This window comes from Cornus florida, unplaced genomic scaffold (genome assembly GCF_030987335.1).
Source record: "Cornus florida cultivar Cherokee Brave unplaced genomic scaffold, ASM3098733v1 CherokeeBrave_3.0.0_Hap2_Chr02, whole genome shotgun sequence".
In the NCBI taxonomy this organism is placed as follows: Eukaryota; Viridiplantae; Streptophyta; class Magnoliopsida; order Cornales; family Cornaceae; genus Cornus; species Cornus florida.
Genome location: NW_026775572.1, coordinates 9,716,161 through 9,728,478, shown reverse-complemented (window position 1 = coordinate 9,728,478; position 12,318 = coordinate 9,716,161).

Below are 12,318 nucleotides of genomic sequence, written 5' to 3'. Positions count from 1 at the left end.
TATGTTAAATGGGTTACTAGTGTTGTGGTACATGGAAGGGACTGTGTCATTTAGTGACATACAACCGCCATGACTCGCATTGGTAGTTTGTTTACCATGGTATTTATGATGACCATATTAATATCTTAATTTGATTTATGGTGCACACTAATGACTATTTTACTAAACCACTACAGAAGTTATCATATGTGCCAAGTAGGAGAATGTAAGATTATTTATTTAATTGTAGCCCACATGATTTGGACATGTGACATATTACTTGGTGGCTAAGTAAATAGATATCAATTAATTATTCTTGGTCAACTTATAATTACCTTTTTGGTAATTACTTATTGGAGAAGTGTTTTCCTTCTAATTCCTTACTTTGATGAAAAGTAGGATTATGTTACTAAAAGGAAAACTGGTCCTCTCTCTGCCTTTATAAAAGTGCATATGCTCCATAAATTATGTACGATTATTGACACAACACATAAAAGGTTATTGTGTGCAGAAGGCCAAGAGAGAGAAACCAGTTTCCACCTTTGTCTGTTGATCAGAGTTGCAGATTGGTTCGTGGTTAAAGAATCTGGACATTGGATTTAATCTCAACAAGGTTTGATATTATGAATAGAGGTATGTATATCTAACTATATTTATTTATGCGTTATAAGGATGTGAAATTAATTGAAGTTTAAGATCTAGGGTTTTATGATAATTTGTGATTAAAGTCTAACACAAATTTAATTAGAGTTTACATACTCCGAGAGGAAGGAGCCGTTGTCTGATTAAACCTGAAAAGTTTGTAGCTTATGGTGTGGTAATGATAGATTCTAATAGGAAGGGGAAAATGTTGGACATCAACCCGGAGACGACGACCCAGTTACAATGGGTCAGTTTATAGCTTTAGAGAACCAGGTGAGAGGACTCCGAGATACTGTAGGTTGGATGAAGGAGAGATCGAACAAAAAAGGGTAAGTGAACTAAACATAGATCTTTGAAATTTGAACAAATTTACTTTAAAATTTAGTAAAATTTCTTTCGATTTCAAATTCAACCTGTCATTTTCGTTCCCCCAAGGAGTACAAGCCCAAAGCTCAATTCTCATTGTTTGAATTGAGATTTTTAATATCATGTCCAATTCAAATTGTAAAAAAGTTGTTGAAATCCATAGAAAAACAAAAGTCAAATTACACCTTAAATTTAGATTTGTAAAAGCATCTGGTAGATAAATTGGTTCGCATTTTTAATATATAAGGATAAAGAACAAGAAGATGTACAATGGCAAGAATAACAAAATCTTTTTTACTTATCAAAAAAAATAAAAAATAATAAAATCTTTTCATTTTAAGACCATCAATTCCACTGGAAGTGTTATCATAATGTTATATTTAGATGAATGGAGAAATGAAATCTAAACACTATTACATTTACTTTTCAATGCGTTAACGGCTCGTAGATGTGCGGTTCAAACTCTTCTGTTAAATGTGTTTTTGGAATAGCAACTTGGATACAAATCGATTCAATTTAAATGATCTTTAGTCCCCAATATCAAATAAATTGGAATTGGTGATGCAATGTCTTGCATGGGCATGGCCTTAAAATTTTGGTACATATATTAATTAATCACCGAAGATAGAGCACGGAGAGAGGTCAAGGTCCAAAAGCAAAATGGTTGATGGGCCAGCAGGTAAGAAAGCCTCATTTAGTGTCTCTCATTTCCCTTTAGGCAAAGTTATATGTACCCTTGTTTCGAGGGTACTACAAGTCTTGATTCTCCAAAATTTCTTGAAAAATAACATTTGAGTCCCTTTGTAAGACATAAAACATTAATGGAAAGCGTTTAATCTATCCTTTGGAATCATTATCACTTAAAACATTAAACATATCTAAGTGGACAAAAGTGATTATATTTAGTGTTCTAAGTCTTACTCATCAAATAGAGTGGTGTTGTTCAAATTTCTTTTGGTTTTGTTGTGTTGCGTTAGCTGCAGGTCTTAGAGCATGGACAAATGGTATTGTCGTCACACCAACGTCTAACAATGTGCACTAAGAGTGTGAGTGTGCAATGTGGCCAAGTTTTAAATTTATAAAAGTCACTACTACCTCTAACTAAAAATATAGCTAGGGTGAGTAGGGATCGTCCCAATGGATTATAGGCGTGCTTGCAATAGAAACAATGTATAGGGTTAGTAGGTCGAGTGATCAAAAGGTGGTGTGTTTTGTTGATTAGATTACAAACTAAACTAAACAAGTTCAATGTAAAATAAGCAATTTAAATGAAATTTACAGAAAACGAGAGAGTTGGGTCTTGGGGTCTAGAGGTCACCACTAAACATCACCATTCTAAACATTCAATGTATAATTAATGAGGGGAAACATGTGTTGCAATTTTAGAGTGTCTGATTGATTGTTTCAACAAGCATGGATGACCAATTAAGCATATATTGTCTAAGCAACCTAGTGAATAACACAATACATTAAACTAAGCCATTAATCCTTCCTTTAAGCTCACAATCCAAACACAGCCCATGGTTAGAGAATAATACTACTTGCATTCAAAAGCATGGAACATCAAACAACAAGTATGGATTGTCCTCCCATCTAACTACAAAGGCAACTACACTACAACTAAGCTAAGGGCATGAACATTAAACTAAATAAACTAAGGAGGAAGCTATAATACCCCTAATTTTAAAAGGATAGCCTCGGTAGTTTATTTTATGATTTTATTGTAATTTGAGCATTTATATATATTTATTTGGCTATTTGCTTATTTGTTTTATTTATTGTTAATTAATTGAGTTAATTGTAGTTAATGTTTTATTTAATTATTGTTTTATTTAAATGTTGCATTTATTTTAATGGTTGTATTTATTTGAATTATTTAATTGAGTATTTGTTTTAAATTATTTTCTGTCTAACATATCTGTTTACATGGAAACCTGATTTAATTGTTTTATTGTCTCTGATTATTATTTTTATCTTAGGGTTTAGTGTGTCACGGTTAGCCGACTTAGATATAATATGTATAGTTTTTCCTGTCTCTAAATTAAACTGGGATTAGGGTTGTGAGTGAAGCCTATAAATATCTGTATTAATCTGCCAAGGGGTTTTAGAATCCTATACACGTATTGGAGGCAGAGAGGAAACAGAGAAAGGAAAACTAGGGTTAGCTGGGGTTAAGGCTAAACCAAGGAAGAATTGAAGGGGTGTTGTACGGATGTGGAACCATGGAGAAACAGAGTGATTGAACGGTAAAGGATCGTCGGAAAATCTAGGAAGACAGCGTAGAGATTTTAATTCAAAGTCTCGAAGGCAAGTTTTTGTTCTACTCTTTCCCTTTAATCTATGTTCTGTACATACCTAGGTAGTTTCCAGGGATTTAATAAATGTTGAAAACGGATTAAACGAATGTTATAACACATCTATTATGCATGCTTAAACAGTACTTAATTTCATTGAATTATCTGTGTTGTGTTGCTTAAGAATTTTTAGCTGAAAACTTGTTGTCGTTGTTTTCAAACGTTGTGTTCAATTCATGTCGTGGTTGTATAAAAATGATTTAGGATTAATCTGGAACATTAATTGAACCTTAGATTAAGTATTAAAAGAATTATAGAGGCCTGGGTATCACCGGAGGCGAGGAAGACGAAGTAGAAAAACGCAAAAAGCTTCGGAAAGGGAGAGAGCAGGCTCCCAAAAGGAGGGAGCCAGCTTCCTTATCAAAAAAGCTGGCTCCAAGGAGCATGGAGCCAGCTTCATGCTGCAAAGAGCAGGCTCCCTAAGTTAGGGAGCCGGCTCTCACTTCAAAAGAGCAGGCTCTCAACTTGAGAGAGCCTGCTCTCACTCAGAATGTCGTATTTTTGGTTTTTAGACTGTGTTTGGGCTGTACAGAGTTTTTATACTTCGTTTAAATTATTTTAAATGATGTATATTATTGTTTTAGACCTGTAAGAAGATAGGTAAACAATATTTTATAAATGGATTAAGGAATGGATAGTGTACAGTTAGGGAAAGATCCTACATGTTGCACTTTGAATTTTAATCAGCTTACACTTTGGAACTTGGAGGATTGTTTATATGTGATTTAATTTTGATTAATCATATTTAAATAGGATTATAAGTAACATGGATTACTTGAATTTAACCATGCTTGTGTTGGATCATATTAATATTCACCTTGCTATTCAACTGCATCAGTTTATGGACAATTTGGAGGATGTGAATGCTTATATTTGTTTTAGCAGTTTACATTATTTTTAGGCTCTATAATGAATGTCTAATATTGATATATTTGTATTAATTTATATTGATGCATATTTTGGAGGTTAATTGTTGAATATCTAGTGTTGTTTTATTAACTATGCTATTTGGAGGATTGTATGCACCGGTATGGGACGGTGGCATACTAGGGATGGACTAGTTCAAATACTAAGTCCTACCTAAACTGGATTGAGGTATGGATTAACCAAAAAGGGTTAAGTCCATCTCATATTTTAGTCATGTCAATAAAATAATTGAATGACCTAGTAGTTTCTAGAGGATTTGTTATACATATATCAGACCACTATACAAATGGATGATATTTTGTAATAGAAGGACACGGACTTTATATACTTATGATATGGTGCCATGGTATGAGCTTGAGTCTCAGGACCATGGTTAGGGTACGTATATCGCCTGCGATGGATAGCTGGATAGTAGTTGCTATTCCCTAGTAGGTCTAGGTACACTTGACCACATTATGTGCGATTTTCATGGTATCTCTACTCAAGCTGAGACAGACCTATTAGACTAGTGAGCATCCTATAGTGTGTACTTATACATATATGGACTACTCTAGATATTGTTGAGTCTATCTAGGATGTATCTGCGTATCGGATTTATATTTGGATCGTAGTAGAATAGGACTTGCATGTGGGCCTGACCCATTCTCTTATTTTTCAGGTGCTCGTCAGTTCCAGGGTTAGAGCTTTGTCATGCAGAGCAGATTCAGACTTCCATTCCACCGACTACGTAGGACTGCTTCTTTATTAGCTTTGGATTTTTATTACAGTTATTTTATTCTACAGTTGGGATTTTAATTAGGGGTCCACTAGATGGATTCCCGAGTTGTTCAATAATTAGAGGTTTTGGATTTATGGATTTTGAGTTTTAATATTTAAGGATTCTATTTAGATTTCCTCCAGCAATTAATTATTTCTTATTCAGTTTTGTAATCTGTGTTCGTTTTAAATATTAATTGTTTGATATTTCCCTTGGGTTCGGTCCTGGGCCTGATCAACCCGTGTCTCAGATCCAAAGGGTATCACAAAGGCACAATTCATCAAGACATAAGTATGAACCATCAAATAAACCATAATATTATTCTATTAAGTACTATGCCTTGACAATCTCTAGATCCATAGCATCAACACACATAGACATGCATCAATAACACAAAAACTACAGATAAACACATAAACATCAATTCTAGCATACATAGACATATGGATAGATTGAAATGATCAATTTGAAGTATTAAACCACACAAATCATTGAATTCTTGATGGAAACCTACGAAGAATGGAAGAACTCCTAAAAATGTGTCTCTAGCTTTTCCTCCTCTCCTTTTCTTTCTCTCTAAAAATGTTTCTAAGTATGTCTGTACTGAAGATCTTCCAAAGCTCTCTGTAAAAATGGATCAAAATCCTTATATAGGAGGCTCAAATGTCATACTCAATGGTCTAGATTCGTGCACTAGGGTCCTTGCAATGATTGCACCATTAAACAACATTTAATGAGCTGGAATTTAATTTAATTCGCACCTGAGAGGGTTCGATCGATCGAACTATGTTGAGATCAATCGAACTGAGGTGAGATCCATTGAATGCTGCAAAGATTGATCCATCCTTGGCGGCGCCTTTTTGAATAAAGACAAATCTCTGAGATATTTTGGGACATTTTGGGAAAGAGACAAAAGTGGTAGGTGGGGTGATAGGTGTGGATAAGATCGAATATTTTCAATCGATCGAAGAATGGTTGGATCTATCAAACATGCTGAGATCTTTCGAATAAGGTTAATTGCTTGGATCCATCTTGAATTGTCCAGATCGATGTTGCTCTGACCGATCGAAGGAATGTTGAGATCGATCGAACATGCTGATTTCCACACTTTGCTTCATTTTGCTTCCACTTTGCTCCTTTCTTCCATTCAGCTTGGGATTGCTTCTTTTAAGCTTTTATCTGGCTGAATTAACTTATTTTTGGGATAAGTACCTAAAAAGGGTAATGACATGAAATTAGTCTAAAACGGAAAAGTAAGATAGATAAAGGTCCTAGAATACCTAAGCTTAAGGGGTTTAATTGCGCATTTTTCAGCGCTCATCACACCCCCAAACTTAAATATTGCTAATCCCTAGCAATGAACTACGAAGTAAAGGAATGAAATGAACAACTATACAACTATGAACTAAAAAGCAATAAATGGATAACGCCACTTTCGTTGGAAACACGATTGAATTTAGCATATGCAACAAGCCTTTTAAACCCCTAGGTTACTCCTAGTGGACAAGTGAAATCTCGCGAGGGTTTCCAAAAATGATACCCACAAACATCAAGCTCATTCTCACAAAAGAGGTACCAATATTGTAAACAAGCATTGGGAGAAAACTACCTTAAGTATGCAATTTTTCAACCACTTCCAAGCAATCTCCCTGTACATACAAATTTTGTACTCTGCAATAAAGACAAAATATGGGCAAAAAATAATTTATTAAATCAGAAATATTTGGAGTATAATCCTTTGTGATATCTTTTACAAAAGAATGGTCCTCTGATTCGATCTCCTTTTTGGTTGGTTGGATCCAAGGGCTACACAAGCTTGTTCTTGAATCACCTTGGAATTTGATGAAAAATGGCACGTCGTTGAATGTGCTTGTTGTTGATCACCATGGGATTTGATGAAGAACGGCACGTTGTTGGATGTGCTTGATGTTCCTCACTTTTGGGTTTGGATTCTGAATTTGTGTCTCTGACTTCTGAGTTTCTATACTTCTGAATTCTGAATCTCTGGATTTCTAGACTCTGAATTTGTGTCCCCTTCTCCCTTCCTCCAGGCCTCTATTTATAGGCTTCTTGGATCCATAGGATAATGACACGTGTCCTCTCTGATAAGGAAAATATCATAACTAGGCCACGCCAGTTATATTATAATAATTATTCTTAAAAATAATTATTCCAAATATATTTTATTAGAAATAATTATTCTTTTTTTATTTAACCATCTGGACCGGGCTTAATTAAATAATTTAAGTAGATTAAACTTGGGCCAATTAAATAACTTAATTAAACATTAGGCCCATATTTAAAGGGCCCATTTGTCTAAATCAAAGTCCACTAAAATTTTAGTGTCTACATATTGCCCCCACTTCAAGTCCCAAGCTTAACAAGACTTGTCTCCTTTTTCAAGTGGGACTTGAAGTATCCAACTTTCCTTTTTTTTTTTTTTTTTTTTTTTTGCTTTCCATTCCAACTTTAGACTGGAATTTTACGTTCCAATATATATCTAAATCCCTTGCCTATATATACCACCCAAGTCATAGGTTTGACATCAATTTCAATCGGCTCTGAAGGACTTATAAGAATACAGCCTCTGAAGATTGTGTTGGATTGCGGGATCTGCTAGAACACATAGGTATGACTGTTCTTTTCTTTTATTTTTCTTCTTCTTTTCTTTTTCTTCCTTCTTCTTCTTTTTTTTTTTTTCACGCTTCTTGGAAGCTTTATTTTAATTTTTTTTTCTTTCTCCACGTTTGTTGGAAGAGATTTTTTTTTTTTTTTTTTTCCTCCTCCTCCACGCTTGCTGGAGAAACCAAATTTTTTTTTTTTTAGTCCCTTTGGGACCCATTGTTCCTTCGGAACGCAATTAGTCCGAAAGGACCCATTGTTCCTTCGGAACGCCACTAGTCCGTAAGGACCCATTATTTCTTCGGAACGCATCTAGTCCATAAGGACCCATTATTCCTTCGGAACGCAACTAGTCCATAAGGACCCATTGTTCCTTTGGAACGCATCTAGTCCGTAAGGACCCATTGTTCCTTCGGAACTAAAATCTTCCATCCATGCCAATCCACACTTTTGATGATTTTTTTATTTTTATTATTATTATTATTTTCAGGTACTAACCTTTTTTTTTTTTTTTTTTTTTTTTTTCTAGGGAGTGCTAGTCAACCATGGTATTTTTCAAGAGTTTCAAGCCCCAAACTATCACCATTTTGGAGCAAGAGAACGACACCATAGAGAAAGGAATTACTTTGGATGTCAGAACTTCTCTTGCTGGCCGCTTTGCACTAAAACCGCTTCACTCTGATTCTCTGTACCGTCACTTGCCAGAGTGGTCTCGCATATCATCCTGTGAGCTCTCCAACCTTGGCTACAATCAGAATAATGAGATAAGCTCTATTTCAAATGTTTTGATTTTACGCTCTGCACTTCACAAGCCAATAAAGGCGCCAGAACATTTTTCACTTTTGGGTTATAGAATGCATGCTAAAGGAACTAAATGGGGAAATTCCTTCAAGATTCCTGATTTATCCTATACTGATGGATATTAGGAATGGTCAGAGGACATCATGGGTCGCCATGCTAAATTCTTAAAAGAAAAAAAACTATATGGTGCAATATTTGCTTCTTTATTCACATATGATCACTTTGGGCCTGTTTTGAAATCTTCCCTTGAATCTTGGTGCTCTTCTACCAACACCCTCCATTGTTCAATAAGCGAATTGTCAATTTCTCTTCATGACTTATATGTGATAGGAGGTCTTCCTTTTTCTGGCAAACAATACGATGAAGTTATCCCTTCTGTAAAAGAGTTATCAGATTCAGACAAAGATGGTAAACCTTTCCTTCTTCCTTACTGTCGGCACTTATTTTCTGCCTTCCACCATCTTTGTAAACAGCATACAACGGAGCAGACTATGAAGATTTTTGATTGAGTAAAGTTTTGGTTTAAAGGCCCAATAAAGTATGAAAAATCTAAAAGAAAAGCGTTAAAGAACAAAAACCAACGTCCCAAACAGACTCATAAGCATCCTTCTGGAGTGATCCCTACCATTCATACTTGGACTTTGCAAGCGGATGAAATATTCACTGGCCTTGGAATAGAACAAGGGATGAAAAAGAAAACTGATTTAGCTGTTAGTATCAGTGTTGGATATACAACTGAACATGTTTATGTATATAGCTGATTCTGTTTATTGATGCTTATACCATGCTTGTTAGTATCAGTGATGGAGATATAGATTTGGTTGATGATTACTGTAATTATTGATATTATCAACTGCTGGATAATTGGATAGTATACTCCGGTATGGGACGGTGGTATACTAGGTATGGTTTGGTTTCAAAATACCAAAACCTACCTACTCTGGATTAAGAATTGGATTAACTAAAAGTTAAGTCCTATTGGTTGTAGTGTCATGGCAACGACTAGTTGAGCGGCACTACTAGGATTCGGGATGGATTTTAAATATATTGTTATGGTACCTCAATATGAGCTTGAGTCTTAGGATCGACGGTTAAGGAGCGTATATGCATTGGGATGCATAGCTGGATACGATGGTTAGAGGTGTACCCTGTTTAGGCTCAGGTACACATGCCCACTTCGTGTGCGTTTTAGCATGTTACCTCTATTCAGGTTGAGATCGGCCTGTAGTCCAGTGAAATTCCTTTAGTGTGACTATATATATATTTACGGACTATTAGCTATTGTTGAATTGTTTAAAGTGTACATGCGTATCGGGCCTCTGTTTGGATTGTAGTAGTATAGAACTTGCACGTGGGTCTGACCCACTTCTATTTTTCAGGTACACGACAGTTCCAGACTTAGATGTGTTCGTGCTGAGCAGAGGTTTCTACTCGCTCTACCAACGATGTAGGATTTCTCTCCATAGCTTATCAGGATGTTCTTTTAGTTGTTCTATTTCAGTTTGGATTTTTATTAGGGGTCCACTAGAGTTGGATTCCCGAGTTGTTAAACTTATGGAGTTTTGGATTGTCAGATTTTCAGTATTCAATTTTTAAAGGATTTATATTTAGTTTTCTTTCTGCTTAAATTTAATTTCTTATTTCATTTAGAAATCTATGTTTGTTATAACATATTAACTGTTCGATATCCTTCGAGTTTAGGCCTAGGCCTGATCAACCCACGTCGCGGATCCGAGGGGTATCACAGTAGTGCAGTATGCCCACAATGCTTCTTTTATTCGCTCATGCCAATCTCTCTTTATCTGGTTGACTACCTTCTTTAATAACTCACAAAGAGTTTTATTGAATGCTTCCGCGAGACCATTTGCAGGGGCATTGTACATAGAGGATTTACGTTGTTTGAAGCCAAACTTTTCGCAAACGTCGGTTACCCAACTGTTTTTGAAATTTGTCCCATTATCAGTGATAATGTACCGAGGGACACCATATCGATAAATAATGTTAGACTTGATGAAATCAACCATTGTTTCCTTTTTCACATGTTTATAGGGTGCAGCTTCCGCCCATTTAGAAAAATAATTAGTGGCAGCCAAGATATATAAGTGGCCCTTTGAAGACTTGTCTAGAGGACCAACTACATCTAATCCCCATGCATCAAATGGCCATGATGTCACAGTAGGGTGTAATGGTTCTGGTGGTTGGTATATGAAGTTAGCATAGAATTGACAAACTTAACACCTTTTCGTATACTCCATGCAGTCCTTGGCTATGGTGGGCCAATAATAACCCATTCTTTTGACACGGAAGTGAAGCTTTGGACCGGATTGATGGGCTTCACAAATCCCAGAATGTGTCTCCTTTATTGCATGAGTTGCTTCGTCATTTCTAAGGCAGCGAAGGAAAAAGCCCTCATATGAACGCCTACACAATGTATCATTGTAATAGATGAAACAAGGTGCTCGTCTTCGTATTTCAGTCTTGTGGCGTATGTCTTCGGGAAGCTTTCCATGTTCTAGATAATCAATGATAGGGAGCCTCCAGTCTTCTTCCTCTTGTGTCCAGTAAGAAACCAAATTACTTTATTCAAATTTATCTTTTAAGACTTGTGACAAGACCCATCGTTGACATACAGGAACATCAACCAGGTCCTCATCAGTTAATGCCAATGTTGTAGCTAAATTTGCCAAAGCATCTGCTATCCGATTTTCTTTCCTCGGAATATGTTCTAGCATGACGCTATCAAACCGTTCCAACAAATGAAAAGCATAACGCTAGTACGGCACTATATCATCTTTCTTAACTTCATATTCTTTAAGAAGTTAGTTAATCACCAACTTAGAGTCTCTATATATTTCGAGATCCATGATCTTCATCTCATTTGTCATTTGAAGGCCGATGATCAGGGCTTGATATTCAGCTACATTATTTAAGCAGTTTTTAGCGAGTGCAAAAGAGTATGGAATAACATATCTTTTTGGAGAGACAAACATTACTCCTGCTCCGACCCCGTCTGCTCGTGCTGCCCTATCGAAAAACATCATCCATAGAGGGAGGAAGTCCACAAAGAAGACTTCTTCATCAAGAAAATCTTCAGAAATTTCCCAATCGGCTGGAATAGGATGGTCAGCTAAGAAATCTGCCAGGATTTGTCCTTTCACTGCCTTTCGTGGCACATAAAAAATTTCAAATTCATTGAACAAAATTGACCACCTCGCCAAGCGTCCGGAAAGGACCGATTTAGACATGACATATTTGAGAGGATCAGCGCTTACAACAAGATGTATCGTATGAGCCAAGAAATAATGCCTCAATTTCTTAAAGGTGAAGACAAGTGCGAGACATGTTTTTTCAATTGGTGGATGATTTCGCTCCGTTGGGGTGAGTCTGCGACTTAAGTAATACAATGCCTTTTTCTTTATGTTCTTCATTATTCTGAGCAAGTAAGGCACCCAACGATTATTTTTGCACAACAATGTAAAGTATGAGCGGCTTTCCAGGTACAAGTGCTCCCAATATAGGAGAATTGAGAAGGTACTTGTTGATGCTATCAAAAGCAATTTGGCAAGATTGGTCCCAAATGAATGGGGCGTCTTGTGATACCCCTCGGATTCGAGACACAGGTTGATCAGGCCTAGGCCCAAACCCGAGGGAAATATCAAACAATTAATATTTTATAATGAACAAAGAATACAAAATGAATTTTAAAAAATAACAATAATAAGCTGAAAGAATACTAAACTAAAAATCCTCAAATATAAATATTTAAACTCTGACAATCCAAACTCCATAAGTTTACAACTCGGGAATCCATCTCTAGTGGACCCCTATTAAAAACCCAAACCGAACGAAAGTAAATAACTGAAGATAAAA